The sequence below is a fragment of the Corvus brachyrhynchos genome, unplaced genomic scaffold (assembly GCF_000691975.1).
Source record: "Corvus brachyrhynchos isolate BGI_N302 unplaced genomic scaffold, ASM69197v1 scaffold92, whole genome shotgun sequence".
Lineage (NCBI taxonomy): Eukaryota > Metazoa > Chordata > Aves > Passeriformes > Corvidae > Corvus > Corvus brachyrhynchos.
Genome location: NW_008236973.1, coordinates 5,673,310 through 5,691,323, shown reverse-complemented (window position 1 = coordinate 5,691,323; position 18,014 = coordinate 5,673,310). Strand labels below are relative to the sequence as shown.

Genomic DNA, 18,014 nt, shown 5'->3' with positions numbered 1-18,014 from the left:
AGTGTCAACAAATTCAAAACCCCCAAGAATAATTCTTTCACCCCACAAGATTTTTCACGTCCCCTTGCTCTTGATCAAGCTGCTGAAGTTGCCAGTCAAACAAAGCTTGAGGCTGTTTTGCAATGCAGATCCTTAGTGGTGGAAATTAATGTCTTCTTGGGAAAAAGCATCAGTCTGAAATTTTGATTGCAATATTTATTCTTTCACCAACAAAACAGATGCTGTAAGCTGCATAAAATTGTCCCTTAATTGTTTAATATAAATCAGCTGTACAGGGATGTATAAAGGAGGCATCTGCTCTTTAACTTCTAATAGTCTTAGAAGGTGCTAACTGTCCTGTGAATGGGGAGAAGTGGTTCATTATGAATATCTGCAGCATAACCTAAATTTAAATGGGTAACAAAGGAATTCTGTATTTTCCAAAGATGAATATTATAGTAATATATTTTGTCTTTCACAGCTGGAAATACCTCAGAGGCATGCACTGGTGTTCTGATGCAGATTGGTCTGAAGAATTTTTTCCTGTTCTGTTTAAAACGTTAAACACAACCTTAAATAGTATTTCAACAACTTCTGGAGCTAACGAATCAGGCAGAAAAGCACTTCCCATAATACAACATTTTTTAATGGGAAATGAGGCAAAAACTCCCTATCAACATAAAATACATATTTTTTCTAATTAAGGAATCTACCTAAATCAGAGTTCGCACTCTCTAACACTTCAGCTTCCTTTGCCTCTTAATAGCTTTTATATGCTTCTACTACAGCTTAAAGAAGCAGTATAAGGTCCCTCTCCTTCCTCCAGTATGAAAGCCTTGTGCCAAAACACAGACCCAAACAGAAACTTCCTCAGTGTACATACATCAAGAGAGACAAAACAGTAAGTCCACTCCATTCACTTGTCCTGTGAAACGCCCAGAGATGCACAGTTCCCTTGTGACCTGCTTCCCTGTGACAGGGCTGCTTTATGGAGGTGACAAAGGTATGGTATTCATAGCACCATATACCTTGCCATAGTAAACAGCTGCATTATCTGAAAAGGCTGATTCAAAGCATGATGTGCCACACAGTTAATAATAGAAACTTTGTGAGACAAAACGAGGAGAGAGCAACCTATGACTGGCATATTCTCAGGAAGTTGTAGCACTCAATTGGCTCTTGGAGTAGAATAACATGATTTTGCTGTTTTAACACTGTGATGCTTGAGGATAGTAAAAATATTTGAGTTATGTCACTCTGGCATGAGATCTACCTGCCACCCCTTCTTATTGCCAGCAGTAATTTTTTTTTTTTGTTTCCTCTAAGCAAGAGACAATTGAAATATTTCTATAATTATGTAATATTTTGGAACCTTCTTTGTATATAGAAGAAGACTGCACAAGGTTGGTTTGAGGATCTTAACATGGCCCAGATGATCCTAAATTACCCACTGATATTTTTATTTTCTTTAAATCTATGTTATGGCTTCCCTTTCTATATTTCTTGGCTGAATGATTAAGGTCAACCACTTTTCAGCCCCAAAGGCTCAAAGCAATTTTTTTGCTATTGTGCAGTTAATGTCAGGGGTTTTTTTTTTAGTTCATTGACTTTGTTTTTTGGATTTGGTTGCACTATTAACACTCCCCCTGCCACAGCAGACTAGACATGCTAAGTCTATGCACAAAATTTATTTCTTCTGTCTAGGAGATAAACAAATAGTGAAGACATCCTTTCTGTTAGCTTCTATCCAGAACAGACTTCTCTGAGCAGGTGTTGATTGTGGGAATTTTTAATCCAGATTCAGAAATCTCAGCGACATCCTGTTTTCTGAAAGGTGATGTGAAGCATTTTCTCATGATAAGGACTTTAATATATTCCTTTAAGGAATCTCATATTTTGCAACTGAAATTAACAGATCCATTGGGGGAAAAAAAAAATACTTTCTTGGTTTTGCTGAAATTTCTTCATTTTTATTCCTCAATCCTATGAAAAGGCAGTATAACCACAAGATCCTTGCCTTGGATGGTCCCACTATTGTATACCTGCATTACAATGTCTTTCTCAGTTTTGACAATTTACAATGTCTTCCTCAGTTTTGACAAGTAGTTACAGCAAACACTACAGCAATATTGAGAACCAGCCAGCTGGGCTTTTTAAGTGCTCTTTAAAACACAAGAGATGTCCAAGCAGGGAGGCAGTCACTAGAAGACAGACATAGGTAACCCAGAAAAGCATATGCCATTTTGCCTTTCTAATTTTTAGTTAAATTACAAAAATATTACTGTTTAGTTCAGGTGCGTTTAAGTTTGGTTTTTTCCCTAAGAGTATTTTTCTAGGAAGCCTTGCATAAGCATGTATCTTTTAAGGATATGAAACAGAAAAAGCAGGACTATGAAAACAAAAATCAAAGTGAGGCAGCTTAAAATTCACCAGTACTCAGTGTGACAGTCGCCAGCATATTTCTCACACTTCAAGATTATTGTCTTAGCATAAAACAGCTTATAGGGGGAAAAAAAAGGCATGTACATTAACTTTTACTGAAGTTAATGTGATGTTCTGTGGGACTGGTAGTTAAATGGACTGGTGCCTGTCGACTGTGCTATCACTTCAGTGTGTAAAACCAATTTGCTTGCAAGCAGTCCATGTGTCATTAGCATTATAAGTGCTACAAGAAAATAATTAGGTTCTAGTGCACTCTATAGCTAAATCACTGGAGCAGAAATGATCAATAAAAGAGTCAATAGCAAATCATTTTGTCCCATTTTATTAATGCTGTTAAAATTCATGCACTTTCCAATCTGGTTTATGTGCACATCATGAGACATTTCATGTCACGCTACAACTTTCATCACAATGACACTGATCACACAGCTACACAGTATAGTTGATAGAGGCCAGCTGTCTAAGTCAGTAGGTGTCTGGGAAATCAGTAATTCTTTACATACATAAAATTTACTCACAGAATGTTATGAGGTGCTTAGCTAACAGATCTGATCAGACAGAAGTCAGAAGGGGGAAATGAGGGTGTTTAAAACCAGGTACCAGAGGTCTTACCGTACATGACAGAATATTCACAGAATCACAGAATGATTTGCTTTGGAAGGTACCTTAAAGATTATCTAGTTCCAACCCACCCATCATGGGAGGGCCACTTTCCACTAAATCAGGTTGCTCAAAGCCCCATCCAACCTGACCTTGAGCACTTCCAGAGATGGGACATCCATAACTTCTCGGGGTAAAGTCTTCCAGTGCCTCACCACTGTCACAATAAAAAATTTCTTCCTAACATATAATCTAAATCTAGCCTTTTCTATTTGGAAGCCATTCTCCCTTGTTTTATCATTATCTGTCCTTGTCAAAAATCCCTCTCCATCTTTCTTGCAGCCTCCCTTTAGGTATTGGAAGGTGCTGTAAGGTCTCCCCAGAACCTTCTCTTCTCCAGGCTGAACAGCCCCAACTCTCAGCCTGTCTTCAGAAGAGAGATGTTTCAGCCAGGTGATTATTTTTGTGTCCCTCCTCTGGACTCACTTTAACTCACTATTTTAGGGTCTCCAGAGCTGGACACAGTACTACAGGTGGCATCTCACAAGAGCAGAGCAGATGGGCAGGATCACCCCCTTGCCTTGCTGGCCACAGCTTTTGATGCAGCCCAGGACTCAGTTGGCATTCTGGGCTGTGAGTGCACATTGCTGGCTCATGTTGAGCTTCTTGTCCACCAACAATCTCAAACCCTTCTCCTCAGGGCTGTTCTCAGTCCACTCTCTGCCCAGTATGCATTTGCACTTGGGATTGCATACACAGGACCTTGCATTTATTAAACCTCATGAGGTTTACACAAGCCCACCTCTCAAGCCTGTTCAAGTCCTTCTGGATGGCATCCCATCCATCCATCATGTCTGAAGGTCTGTGTTGCTGGGGTTGCACTCAATTCCACTGTCCTTGTTACCAACAAAGATGTTCAAGAGCATCGTACTCAATATCAAGTCCTGAGGAACACCACTGGTCAGCTCTCTTCACTTGGACATCTAGCCATTGACAGCAGCTCTTTGAGGATGACCATCCATTTGAGATAACATCTTTACCGACAGAGTGCTTCATCTGTCAAATATATGTCCCTCCAGTTTAGAGACAAGAATGTTATGCTGGACAGTGTCAAAAGCTTTGCACAAGTCCAGGCAGATGTCACCAGTTGGTGTTCACTTATCCACCAACATTGTAACCCTGTCATAGGCCACCAAATTTACCAGGCACTCTTTGCATGTAATGAAGCCATGTTGGCTGTCACGATTACCACCTTATTTTCGGTTTGCCTTAGCATAGAACTCGATGGAGGATCTGCTCCATGATCTCACCAGGCACTGATGTGAAACTGACTGGCCTGTAGTTACCCAGGTCTTCCTTCCTTCCCTTTTAAAAATGGGGGTTATGTTTCCCCTTTAACCAATCATAGGGACTTCACCAGACTGCCATGACTTATCAAATACGATGGATAACGGCTTAGTCATTTCCTCAGCCAGTTCCCTCAGGACCCACAGAAGCATTTCATCAGGTCCCGTGAACTTGTGAAACTTCCAGTTCCTTAGATGGTCTCAGACCAGATATTCTCCTACAGCAGGTTGTTCTTCATTCTTCCAGTCCCTGCCTTTGCCTTCTGCAACTGGTGGTGTGGCTGGAACACTTGTTAGCAAAGACTAAAGCAAAAAAGTCCTTGATTACCTCCGTTTTCTCCATACCCCAGGGAGTCAGGTCCCCCATTTCCTTCCAGAAAGGGCCAACATTTTTTCTTGTTCTCCTTTTATTACGAGTGCAAATACAGAAGACTTTCTTGTTGCCTCTGACATTCCTGGCCAGATTTAATCCAGAACTTTAGCATTCCTGGATGCTTGGGCAATATCTCTGTTTCGCACAGGACACCTGTCCTTGCTTCCACCCCCTTCCTTTTTGTGTTTGAGTTTGTCCAGGAGCTCCTTATTCATCCACATAAGCCAGTTTTTGTCTGACTACATCTTTGTTGGAATGCATCGCTCCTGATCTTGGAGGAGGTGATCCTTGAATATTAGCCAGCTTTCTTGGGCCCTTCTCTCCAGGGCTTTATCCCACAACACTCTACCAAAAACCTCTCTGAAGAGACCAAAGCCTGCTCTTCTGAAGTCCAGGTTACTGAGCGTGTTATGCACCATCCCGGCTTCCCTAAGGATCTTGAACTCCACCATTTCATGGTCACTGCAGCCAAGGCTGCCCTTAAAGTTCGCATTCCCCACCAGCACCTCATTGTTAGTGAGAACAAGGTCCAGCATAGCACCTCTTCTCATTGTCTCCTCTATCACTTAGAGAAGGAAGTTATCAGCAACACAGTCTGTGAAACTTCTGGATTGCTTATGCCTTGTTGTGTTGTCCCTCCTACAGATACTGGGGTCATTCAAGTCCCCCACATGGGTCAGAGCTTGTGAATGTGAGGCTGCTCCCATCTGTCTTTAGAGGACCTCATCGTCATCTTCTTGGTTTGGTGGCATGTAGCAGACCCCCAGTACAATGTCAACTGTCGCTGCCCTCCTTTTAATCCTGACCCATAAGGGTCTGGTCTGTTCCCCATCTGTCCGCAGGCAGATCTCCATGCTCTCCAGCTGGCCACTGACATAGAGGGTGACACTCTCTTCTCATCTCCCCTGCCTGTACTTCCTAAGGAGCCTGTATCCTTCCATTTCAACTCTTCAGTCACAGGAGCCATCCCACCATGTCTCTGTGATGCCAGTAAGATCACAGTCCTGCAGGCATGCACATGTCTATAACTCGTCTTGTTTATACCCCTGTTGTTTATTCCCCACGCTATTTGCATAGGGGCATTGAAATTGGGATCCTGATGAATCTGACTTAGTGCCTGGAGCAGCTGGAATTCCTTCATGCTGCAGAGGAATGGTGTATCTCAGGATCATTACGAGGTATGAAGGCTTCTGCAGTCAGCAATCCTGTGGCATCCAGAATTACTGCCGTCACATTTCATCTTTGCTGGCACTGTGGAGGTCAGATGTGCTGGTGACCTCTTTTTCTGTGTTTAATGGCTCCACTGTTCATGGTTTTCATCCAACAGAATCACATTGATTGGAATTGGATGAAGTAAGATTGCACACAGAAGTCTGCACATAGCCTCTATTTGTATAAATTTGCATTTACATTATATTTGCATCTGGGGAGAGCCCACATACTATATTTTTCACAGTGCAGCTGCAACATCTTTGAAGCCTGGGTGCAGTGGTTGAACATGTGTTACTCAGTGCCAGACTAGTTCAGCTCTTTTAAAATCATCAGGAATTGAGTAGCAGATTAATTAAATATTGTAGTGTTTATTTGTAATTCTAGCACTTCCTCTTCTTCTTGTTGAGCCATCATTTTATATTAGGATTGAAATCCTAATTTTAGTTGCATTTACGGGCAAAGCACTAATTTGAGAAAACCGATTTTAGCAGTCTAAATATGACTGGCCAAAAGGGTGTCAGAATACTTAGGTAAAAGTAGAAGATGATAAACCACACGAGTGTATGATGAGTATTTCAAGAGCTAGAAGAGACTGTTAGGTAAGAACATTTCCATCACTTCTTTGGTGATGGAAAGAGAAAACCACTGAAAGGCAGATGAAATATAACCAATAGCAACACAAAAAAAGGCAGTATGCTAAAGCAAGCTGTACACACATTTAAAGCATGTGCTGAATGACTCTACCAAACTAAAAGATGAGAAGAGCAGGTCTGCAAAAATAATTGTTTTGTGCAAATGAGTGTTAGGAGGATTCAGGTAGTCACAACAGGGAGCTGCTACAGCTTTTACTCTACCCTTAATCATCAGAAGATTTAGTCTAAATGTCTCTGAAAACTTAGGTCAGAAAATCTCTTAATCTTAGGTTGGTGTTTTCACAAAAACATGCAAATGTCATTCTTGGTATCACTGGAAACTAATCAAGTAGAAGACTCACTATTAGGGAACAAAGATTTTAATAGATAATCCCAAAGATTCTCTTCTCAGATAGAAACGGGCAAAAAGAGATTTCCATTATATACTTTCCACATCACTATTTTTTTGCAAATAGGAGCAACCAGTTGGAGAAACATTATATTTCTTGTCTCTAATAAATAAGATTAATTGAGAAAATTAATTAAAATGTAATACTGTCTGGGAGATATCTTCAAACTTTACCAAGGGCTTTCTGAAAGTGATTATCTATGAGGAAGCAACAGTCTTTAACTCAGTAAAGGCTCTTGATTTTTGTTAATTTCAAGTGAACACTCTTCATTCTAGTTTGTGTCAACTATTAAACATAAAAAACCACCATATTCTCAGTTGCAAGCCAGTCTGAGAAACACAGGAATCTTTACCATATTAGACTCACTGAAAACAAATTCAGAAGTCAACAAAATGCTAATAGACCAAAGGCTGGTGTAAAGGAAGAATAGCTTGCAATTCTGAAATTATTTGAACATATTAATCTGCCATTGTAGCTACTTATCTGCATCTTCATATATTAGTATTATGTACACCCTCAGATCACTCATTACTACTGCACATTGCCTGGCATGATGCAGGCTGGTCACAACCTCCTGAGATGGGACAGTGCCTGCCTACTTAGTGCTGCTTGACTCCCTCCTCTTATTCCTGGCAACCTTCCAACCCTGCAGGAATCTGTGACCCAGGGAGCATCAGGAGTGGTGGGGTCTTTGTATCTCAGATCATTCTGTGTGATTTTCTCCCATAATTTCATTTGATAACTCATTAAAGAACTGCAAGCTAGTACCTTCAGTACTTTGCTGTAACCCTTGGTTTAACCATGTATTATCTGGAGGGTTACTGTTGGAACCTGAGTTCTGAGGATTTCAGTCTTTCAGCGCTGACAGACAGTGATCCTCAGAAGTGCACTGCATTTGACCTGAAGCCTTGGGAAAGGCTTCCCAAATTGTGTGATAACACTGAGGTTGTTGCTATGTAATTAAAAGTTATATCACTGGGTGGAATATCTAGAGATGTAGGAAACTTAGGTTTATGGGATATACGTAACAATATGGAGGATTTGGGGTATGGATTTGTTCTTCTTCTTTTCTTCTTCCTTCTTCACAAATTCTTCTGGGTGTTCTGGTATTGGGTCAAAAAACCCACAATGCGGATCATGAATAGTTAGTTATTGGATTATAAGTAAAAACAAATTAGTTGGCATTCCATAATTGGGTAATTTGGACCTTAAAAGACCTTGGAAGTTAGAACTTGGAGCCATTTTCACCTTGTTAACTTGGAGGCATGCTCTGTGCTGCTGTGTTACAGAGAAGATATAAAAACCAACTAAGTCTGAAGAAAAACTCCCTGTCTCCTGCATTTTAATTTGAACTCTGAGTAAAAGAACTCACGAAGCAAAGGCAAAGAAAAGAAACTATAAAAGAGAAAATTAATAAGTCACTTCCATTTCACTCTTGAATTTTGCTCCTGCTGGCTTACTTGAAGGCTGTATAGTTCTTACACTGGAATTGTTTCCCATACCCCCGACCCACGCCAGTGAATATTTTATAGACCTGCACCATATATCTCGTCAGTTGTGTTTCAGGCCGAGCAGTCTGTATGTATTTAAGTTATTGTGTACACAGCAGCTCTCCTGAAGCTTTGATCATGTTTTATGTGTACTGATTTTCACCTGCTATTTTATCATCTATGCCATGTCATTAGAGTCTTCTGCCACTCTTTATTATCTTTTTATCTAGCTTTACCCTTAACTTTTTCACCCTGAACAGCTTCTTTCACTGATTACTTCCTTAAGTTTGAATCCTGAGCAATTATTCCCCTTTCTCTTTATCGATATGAGGGCACTTGTTTTATGACAACTTTAAGAGCTTTTGGTGAGAAATCTGGTCAAAATGCTTTTATAAAATCTAGCACATACAACAATCAGACCTTTGTCCATCTTCTTCCTTTTCAGCATAATGTAGTTACTCTGTCAAATAGTACTGGCCTATACAAAATCTATGTGATTCTTCCCAAGTAATTAGTACACATAATTTCTTCCTTATATAGACTTACTGATCAGTATTTCATTGCACCTAACTGGAATTCCATCCAGAAGTGGTCCCACAGTGGCCTGGTACTGTAATACAGAAGGAATTATACACTTCAGGTTGTGCATCAGTTCAAATGTTTAACATTTTGAGAGCTCTCGGATGAACACCACGAAGAGTTTGCAATTTTTTTAAATTTGTTTCCTGATACCTTGACATTTTATTCTGAGTTAGAGCCTTCACTGTGTTTCCCAGAGACTCCTGGTGTGGAAACCTTTCATGAGTTCCTCTCAAATTAAAAACTCAATTTTTTTTAGTACCGCACCTATACCAGTGAAATAATGCACAGCATGGGTTCTGGTTGTTGTGGTCACTGTTTTACAAGGAACACACAACAACTATTATAGGTATGAGACACAGGAACTCCACAAAGCTGGGTTTGCAGATCAGCAATAATTTTTCTATGTCCCCTGGCCACCTGATGCTTTTTAAGGTGAATCTCTTCTCTAGTAGAATCTAACTACTTTGGTTTACATACTATCATATACATCATAACACTCGCCCCTTCAGCCATATCATTATCTTCTTATCTTTGACTGATACATGAAAACTCGGGATATGTTCCTAATGTTTAAAATTGTTTCCAACTTCAGTACAAAGGCGAGTGTTAATCAACCTCTGGTATTAACTTCTTTAAACTTTCTCTGGAATAAGAAACTATATATACCTCTAAATAGCAATCAGATAGTAACTGTCCAGATGATAGCGAACATCACAGTGGCCTCAAAACTTGTTGGGGAACAACTGGTCTAGCAATCCATTATCAAGATTGGACTTCATAGCTTCCTTTCTGTTTTACTCACTTAAATACAATTTAAAAGTCAGATGCTTCCTTATACTTGTGCAGCTAAGATGTAAATTTTGTTGTAAAGGAACTGTGGCTTAAAAGGACAGAGCAACAGCAAATTGACATTTTCTACCTCTCTTTCTGCAGAAAACTGTCCAAGTGCTACTATAAAATTGAATTATGAAAGCTTCTAATAGCTACTAATAACTTCATAATGTTTTTTCTTGCAGCAAAAATACTTCTAAAAGCACCCTGACTAGCAGTCCTTTCTTGTTGCTATCATTGTTATAATAATAATTGTGTTTTCTTTCTAACCAACGGAGGAGATTGAACTACTTAGTTTTATTTCTACTCCTAAATATTCTGACTCAGTGTGGCATGGAACATGACTCTTAGCAATGATACCATTTACAGGCAATGGTTATAATAACAAGACAAGCAGTGCTTAATGCCAATTGAGGTCCTTAATTAATAACATTTTAAATCCTAGGACAATCTGTTCATTAAACATTGAAACATTGCAGTAAAACTGCTCAAAATTAATGCCTTTTATTCCAATGGTACCTGGAATCATTGCTCTTCTAACAGGTTTCACCAGTATCTCAATTAAATCTGACAAATATAAACTGCTTTGGCATATAGCTACCAAAAAAAAGAAAAAAAAAAAAGAAAAGAAAAAAAAAAGCATGTTTATTTTAGAGCCTGTGGTAATCCTAACTGCTGAATCTACATTTTGGTTTAGCTGATAGCCGCATCACTACTAAGCCTCTGTTGCAGAATGGCACAAGAAAGAAATTACATGACTGTAATTAGCATCTGGGAGATTTGCCTCCAAGGCATCAAATATCACCCAGAAGGATTAACAGCACCTCCTTGCCACCTAAAGCAAGCCCAAGAGTAGGAACATCTTCTGCATGTGGCCCTTTTTGCCTTTTTGACTGAAGAATAAGGAACAGCATCTCAGTAAGTGTCTGCTGATGCGGGCTGTAGCTGCTTTGGAGATCCATAAGCAACCAGTGAGATGGGGCTTCACTTTGGTGGCAGATCATGGCAGGGGTAACATAGCTGAGAGGTTACCTGAAGCAGCTCTAGTGTGGATTTCTGTCAGGTCCTGGTGCACCACTCTATCAGCTGAAAACTAGGAACTGTTATGCAACATTTGGTAGCTGAAGAGCATCTTCTGTGGAAGCTGAAGGCATTCCAGCTGCTACTCTGTCCATCTGTGCTAGCACATGCTCCAGCTCACATGACAGGGAAGAAGCTGGTCTTTGGCAAAGCATTTCCACTTCTCTCATTATCGCAGAGGTATCTGTCCCATCTGTCTTCTGCTTCAGACAACTGTAATTTGAGAATAGCACACTGGCACTGAGGACTGAGAGCTGTGATTGCATAAGTACTAGAATCAAGCCTGAAATGAAAGTCTAGTTAAATTAAGAAATGTTTGCAGTCAGAAAGGTCTGCCTCACACTGTTACTTTTTCTCCATCGTTTTCCACCAGAAATCTTTCCTAGATAAGTACTTGCAGTTCACATTTAAGATACATCTTAACCTTTCAGGTAAATGCTAAGTGATCTTCTTTGCCTATGATTGCTAATTCTTTTTAAAAAGTCAGGAATAAACCATCAGATGTGTTTAAATTAACATCTGTACAGTGCCAGATGTCATTCATCCAGGTTGGTACAGAAGAATGAAGGTTTTTTCCTTTGGTGGTATTATTCACAAAGATGGCACATCTTGTATTTAGAGCACTCTGCTCTTGTGACAGCAATGCAATATAAATTTACCTGAGTCCCGTCATTCTGTTCTCAGTTCAAGTATTTCTTTCAAGGACTGTGAGTCTTGGGCAGTTTCAGCTGAAGTCTTGGCAGGAGAAATATTACAGAAAGAAAGCTCCACTTTCATTTCGAGTGGTGCACCAGGACCTGACAAAAGCCTATCCTAGAGCAGCTTTTGTTTCTTTAAAATTATTTTCAGCTAAAATATAAGTTCATAAAAGAGTTTAAGTATTGCTTATATAGCTTTCTATGGCCATCACAGTATTGATAGTTTTGGTAAACTTTTCATTCATAACCACCTTGAGCCAGATTCAGTAAAATAGTTTGATGTCCTAAAGTTACTGAGGGCAAAATCTTCAGCTAAATTCTAAATCCTGGAATAGGTCAGAAATTTTTGCTCCACTGCAGAGCTTGGGCCTGCAGGGCAGTGGTGTCATTCCAAACCCAGAGCTGAAAACCCACTCCTCAATGTTCCTGAGCTGAATGTGCAGGTGTTGTTTACCCCACCTCCACAGTTATGCACCTCTTAAAGCAGTAAAGTTCGAAATCCCCAGTCCATGGAGTAATTCACATCACTCCCTTGCACCATCAAACAGGAATTTGATGGAGGAGCCCCTCTGACGCCACCTATTGGTAGCTGGCCATTGTGCGTGTAAAAATAACAGCAGAATTAGGAATTCTGGGAGTTCCTGTAAGTAAACAAAAAAGATCTGTGTCCAGTGGTTATGGCATACAGCAACGGAAAGAGGAGGAAAAGTCTTATCTCTATCTTCTGGGCTTGCTTATATCCCTGGTTGCATTCATTCCATTATTAAAAACTACGTAAATTCAGTGGCAGCATACGAAAGAACCAGAGAATATTTCTATACTAAACTAGAACACCCTCCTTTCCAAACAAATATTGCAATTTTCCTAGGGTTTTTCAGTGGTGGATCTGCGACAAAACTACTGAAATATGTGCTCATCAAAGCATGTTGTAACATTTATAAACCCTGGGAGAGAGGGCAAGCTGATTACCATCTGTATTTGGTGGTGAACTTCCAAGAAGAAAACATTAATTGACTTCTGAGATTGTAATGTAGATTTATGCTCACTTCTTTTTAGGCTAAAATATTTACCCAGTTAAAGATTTATGCCACGGCTGTGGTACATCATGTTTTGGAACTCAGTGAATGGCTATCTCCCCCAAATTCTTGCTTTGGGATTTATGAGTGATTATTTGCAGTGTTCATTTGATGGTTTTAACTAATCTGAGGATTTAGTGTTACTGTTAGTGGTTCTGATAAATATTTACATTATTTCATTTTGACCATAATTTGATATCTGTACTTATTAAGTCTTAAGTGATTGGGAAGTACTTGTAGAAGGCTTAAGTATTGTGTTCTCTTTGAATTGATTCCTGCTTATTTATTACTTCTAATAAAATTCATGAAAAGCATATTCAGTCACTTTTTCTTCAATATGTGGTTTTAGATGTGCCATTGGGATGGAACCAATTACTTTCCTTTACCTGTGTCTCACTCTGGGTGATTTAATAAGATGAACAGGAGGGAATTATCCAGCATGAATGAGTGAATGCACACTGGTTCTAAGAGCTTGGTAACTGCAGACATGGCTTGGTAAAAGCAGAGGTATCATTAATTTCAATTGTAATCAGAGTGCCCTTTTCCAGTATGATTTCCTGTCACAGAATGGCCAAGAAAAAAGAAGTTTCAGTGCACAAGAAAGTTTTTGGCATATGATCTTAATTCAAATCAGATTAAAAACAACTTTTTAAAAAAATTTCCTATGAAACAGAAATTCCCCAGAGCCAGCAACGGCTCTGTGAAAATGACATTCTTGTCAGTTTGCCTAAAAATAGCTGTAACTTTGATTTATGAGAGCAGTTGCAGGGGGTTTCAGTATTCTCCTGCCCGCAGCAGATCTGTTGGTGGGATGCCAAGACACTGACCCTGATGCTTAGAGGATCTATAGCTCGGGGATAGGCAGGAACCTTTTTTGGCTCCATGGGACTATGCTGAGTCTGAGATGCTTTGAATGAAGTACTTCAGGCCTACTGAGCTAGTGGTTCCAAGCAGTTTTTCTCTTCACAAAGTGTCTGAAACTCCTGAAGACACTTACAGGTTTCTAAAATGTCCTAATATGTCTTGCAATCAACTGAAACAGTGCAGTTTTTAATAACTCTCAGTTGCATATCTCACCCCTGGGCTGAACTGATTACACTGCAGTCTAGCCTTTATTTTGAAAATTAAGTTTCAAAATGTGCCCTAAATACTTCAAATGCTTTCAAACACCTTTTTTTTTTTTTTCCAGCTGAGCCTGCAAAGACACTGAAACAGCTCCAAGTTACCCTTCTGATCTCTCTTTTGGAGGATTAACTAGAAAAGGTGGAAGTTCACCAAATCACATGTTCAATGGACCACATCACCATTACAGCAGAGAATTTTCTGCAGTAATAGAAAATACCTGCAGAGCCAGCACGTTCCTCAGCTCCCAGCTGTCGTCATACTTTAACAGGGAGGAAAACCCAAGCCACCAACTACTGCCTCCCATGTGAAGTGTCAGCATGTACAGTACTTTGAGGTACAACCTATCCAAGGTCTATAGCAGTGGAAACTACTATTTGCTTCTTACTGCAGCCTGCAGCTTTCTGCATCAGGAGAATATGGAGAATATGGAGAAAATCCAAGTCTTCAAAATAGAAAATTTTGTCTTCCAGAACAATAACCTGCATAGGGAGGATCAGAGATGGCAGCCAAATGGAGGTGTTGAGGGAGCACTTCTATTCAGAAAAGATCAGCACTGGTACTCCTGTCAGACAGGTTTCAAGAAAAAAAAAATGGCTGTAGGTGGGACTTAGACTGAAATTCAGACCCCTAGATTTAGGTTTCTGCCATGTCAGCCTGTAGTGTCTGGGTCCCCACAAACTGTGCGAGAGTGAACATGCATAACAAACATCAGCCTACGGCATATGAACCAGGATCGTACAGCTGATGAAACATAGAAAACTAGTGCCATATAATATACCTTACAGCATCTGAAAAATCTGTGTGCATGGGTGGTGGTGAAGGGATGGAACCTTTGGGACAACAACTGGAGACCCACTGGGATTTCCCATAGTTCCTAAAAAGATGCTAGTTGACTCTAATAGTTTTGCAGATGATTTATACCCTGGCTGTTTAAGCAATCATGATAGCTAACAGACAGCTTGAGTTGTTTACCTGCATTTGGTACTCTGGGATGAGCACCTGAGAGAGCTGAAAGGCAGGTAGGACACAGGATGGAGGAGCGTCACACACATCCTGGAACATTAGCTGGACATAAGGCAGAATGCCTCAGAACTGTCCAGAATGGCTCCGGACATCTAAAAGTGAGCAACAAATTTCAGCTTAGAAGTAAATCACACTTCAATGAAGTACAGAGATCTCTTCACCTCACTAAATTTGGAGTCACATTTGCTAAACTGAACAGCTCTCCATATGCATTACCTCTATCCCCACTGTCTGCAGAGATTAAAGATCTTACTCAAAAGGTGAACGTTGTAAGCTCACCTACATTTTTAGGTGTCTGGAGCTGGGATGTAATATGACACTTAGCACATTTTATTTTAAAAAATGCTGGCTATGTGTTAGATGCCAGTGAGACTGTGGATACCAACAGGATTGTGGATCACAGCTGAAAAAAAATAAAAATCCCTGGAATTCCTACAGACAGTGTGTATATTCCCAGACAGGGCTGTTTTATTCAAACACACCCAATACCCCTGTTTTGCATGAGTCCTGAATACCTGGCATCTGGAGATTAGATGCTGCACTGCATCACGTACCCATGGTGGATCTGAATGTCTCTGTATTTAGGACCTTAAGCAGCTTTGTAATGTCTTCTGTGATGGATTCAAAAGAAATAGACAAATTATAAGACTGAGCTTCATTTGTCCCAAATTGTGTAAACCACAGATGCTTCATATTTAATAAAAAGGTACCACTTGATGTTGACTTCCTGTGGTCCTTTTTATTAAGTGTTACTTTACAATGCACCCTGTGAGAGAATAATAATAAGCTCTGGCACACATGCTGCACAGAACCCATTAAAACATCATCTGTCCTTGCCCTGTGAAGATGGGCCCCCAAGGAGGTGGTATGAACATTGAGTTTTCAGAAAATAAAAAGGAAAATTACTTGCCAAAGAGCAAATATAAATTTCATAAGTCACATGCACCACTGTGGTACTTCGGAGAAAACATTGCAAACTTTGCTGATAATTGAAGCAATCTGGCTGCTGCTTGTCAAACTGAACATTCAAATGCCTATTTGAATCCTCTCTGATTTCGTAAATTTGTATCCAAAGGTGTCCTCCCTCATTTTTGACCAGAAACTTCAGAGTCATCTCAAGAAATTTAGTCTACAGCACATCAAATATCACCTGTTAGTGACTCTGAACCAGCTTGGGAGAACAGTGAAAGTCTACATTTCTTCCTATAAATAATTTACTGAATAACTCCGGGAAAATAGTCCTCCTCATCATCATGTGCTCTGTCCATGGCTACAGGGAACTGTGCTTGGCTGCAAAGCACCTTGAGAGCTGCAGGTTCAGCTCCAGGATTTGCAAGTGTTCTTAGACTACTCTAACAGAAGCAATGGGACCAGAGTCACAACAGAGATAGCACAAAAGCTAGATACAGCATCAAACAGGTAAAAAAGGTGCAGGGCTTTGAACAGTGATTTTGGTCTGCTTCATTCCACATCAACAACTACCACTAAAAACCTGGAAAAGTCCTATTGGTAGCAGAGGAAAGGAAGAACATGAAAATGGTTAAGGCTTTGATGATACAAGGTATTAAGTTCAGCTTTTACTTTAATGCTATCCTTAATCCTTTTCCTTTTTAGTTAGAAGATTTATAAGAAAGGCTCTTGTGTGACTGTATTTGAAAAGACTAATTTCTTGCTTTCTGGGGCTAAAAATAATTGAGAGAGGGTAGAGCTCATTGCTGCTGCTAAAACTGCTTGTGTTGGAGCCAAGCAAGATCAACACACAGCATAAAAGAGAAGAGCAAAGCCACAGCTTTTGTCTCCAGTGCTGCCTGTTGTTTGCACGCTGCTGGAGGCAGCTGTGCTGGGGGCACTCCTCAGTCACCGTGTCGGTGCCATCCCGGTACCAACAGCCCTTGCTGGCACTGCCACTCTCCCTAACCCACCTCAATGCACCTGATCCTCATGGCACCATTGCCTGTGCCACATCACTCTGCAGGACTGTGTTGCCTGAGTGCAGATTGCTCTGGTAGCACTGAAGGAAGCTAGAGACTGGCACTAGCTTGCTGCATTTTGAAGGATGTTATTGTAAGGCTTGATGGTGTTGTGTGCAAAGATCCCAGAATGGGTTCTGAATGAGCTTCTTCCAGGACTTGGAGGCAAAAGCACCACTTGATTGAGTTCAGTTTATCAGTCTGTTAATTAATTCAGATAAGGCTAATTAGCACAGCACTACAGCACCATGGCCATGCTCCTTGCAGGGCCAATAAGAATTTATGAAACTCACAGTTCTGCCACCACTTTAAAGCCTGAGAATTTCTCCCTGTTTTTAGCAGGGACCAGGGCACCTTGGACACCTTGGAGAGGCTGAGTTGGTGCTACAGGCAGGTAGCCACAGTATTCGCCGGCTAAGAGCGTGCTTCTCCTATTCCACACCCAGACCAATCACACCCACTGTGTGTTATATCCAGTTTGATAAGATGGGTTTTGTTGTTTCAGATTGAAAGAGTTAACTGCTTTTCAGCTGATTTTAGGATCTCCATTTATAGGCAGTGACTTATATTTGCCTGAGTTGTCAGAGAGTGTGCCATTCCTGTATTAGTCACAATTTAGTTATATGTTTCTGCATAATTTTAATGTATGTCAAATGTGATTCATCTGGGGTGCTATTTCTACTATCACGCAGGACTTACCCAACTGATATTCCAAGATAATGCAGATCTTGGGAGAACCTTAGAATAGGAAACGTATTTAAGCACCGAAAGAAAAATAAAAAATAAAAGGAGGAAGAAGTCAAACAAAGACTGGGAAGTTGAGGCTGTGGTTAAACAAGGAAAAAAATTAGTAAAAATAGCAGGTGCTATGTGTCCCTAGCTCAAGAATTTTAGCTTGAAAAGTCAGTCATCTGGCATCCCATAATATTAACCTTTGGATACTTTCATGGAGAAAATCACTGCAACTCAGGACAGGCATCTAAGATAAACAAGAAAAATTGCCCTCTTCAGACACCCTTTCTGTTTTTTCTATGGAGTCTAAATGACCAGCTACATTTTCAGAAGTCAAGATTTCAGCAGATAAGCCCCACTTAGGCGAACTCAAAATTGCAAGAACAAAGATGTAGTTTAAATCCTTTTCCTAT

The 18,014-nt window shown here is 40.2% G+C and overlaps 1 long non-coding RNA gene across 1 annotated transcript in view; it reads left to right on the top strand.

Annotated features, from left to right (window-relative positions):
• Positions 1–7,012, top strand: part of LOC108445292 — a 28,042-nt gene extending 21,030 nt beyond the window's left edge. The window contains exon 4 of the long non-coding RNA XR_001860103.1: positions 461–7,012. This is a non-coding gene — a long non-coding RNA (uncharacterized LOC108445292). The remainder of the gene's footprint in view (positions 1–460) is intronic.
• The last annotated feature ends 11,002 nt before the right edge of the window (positions 7,013–18,014 follow it).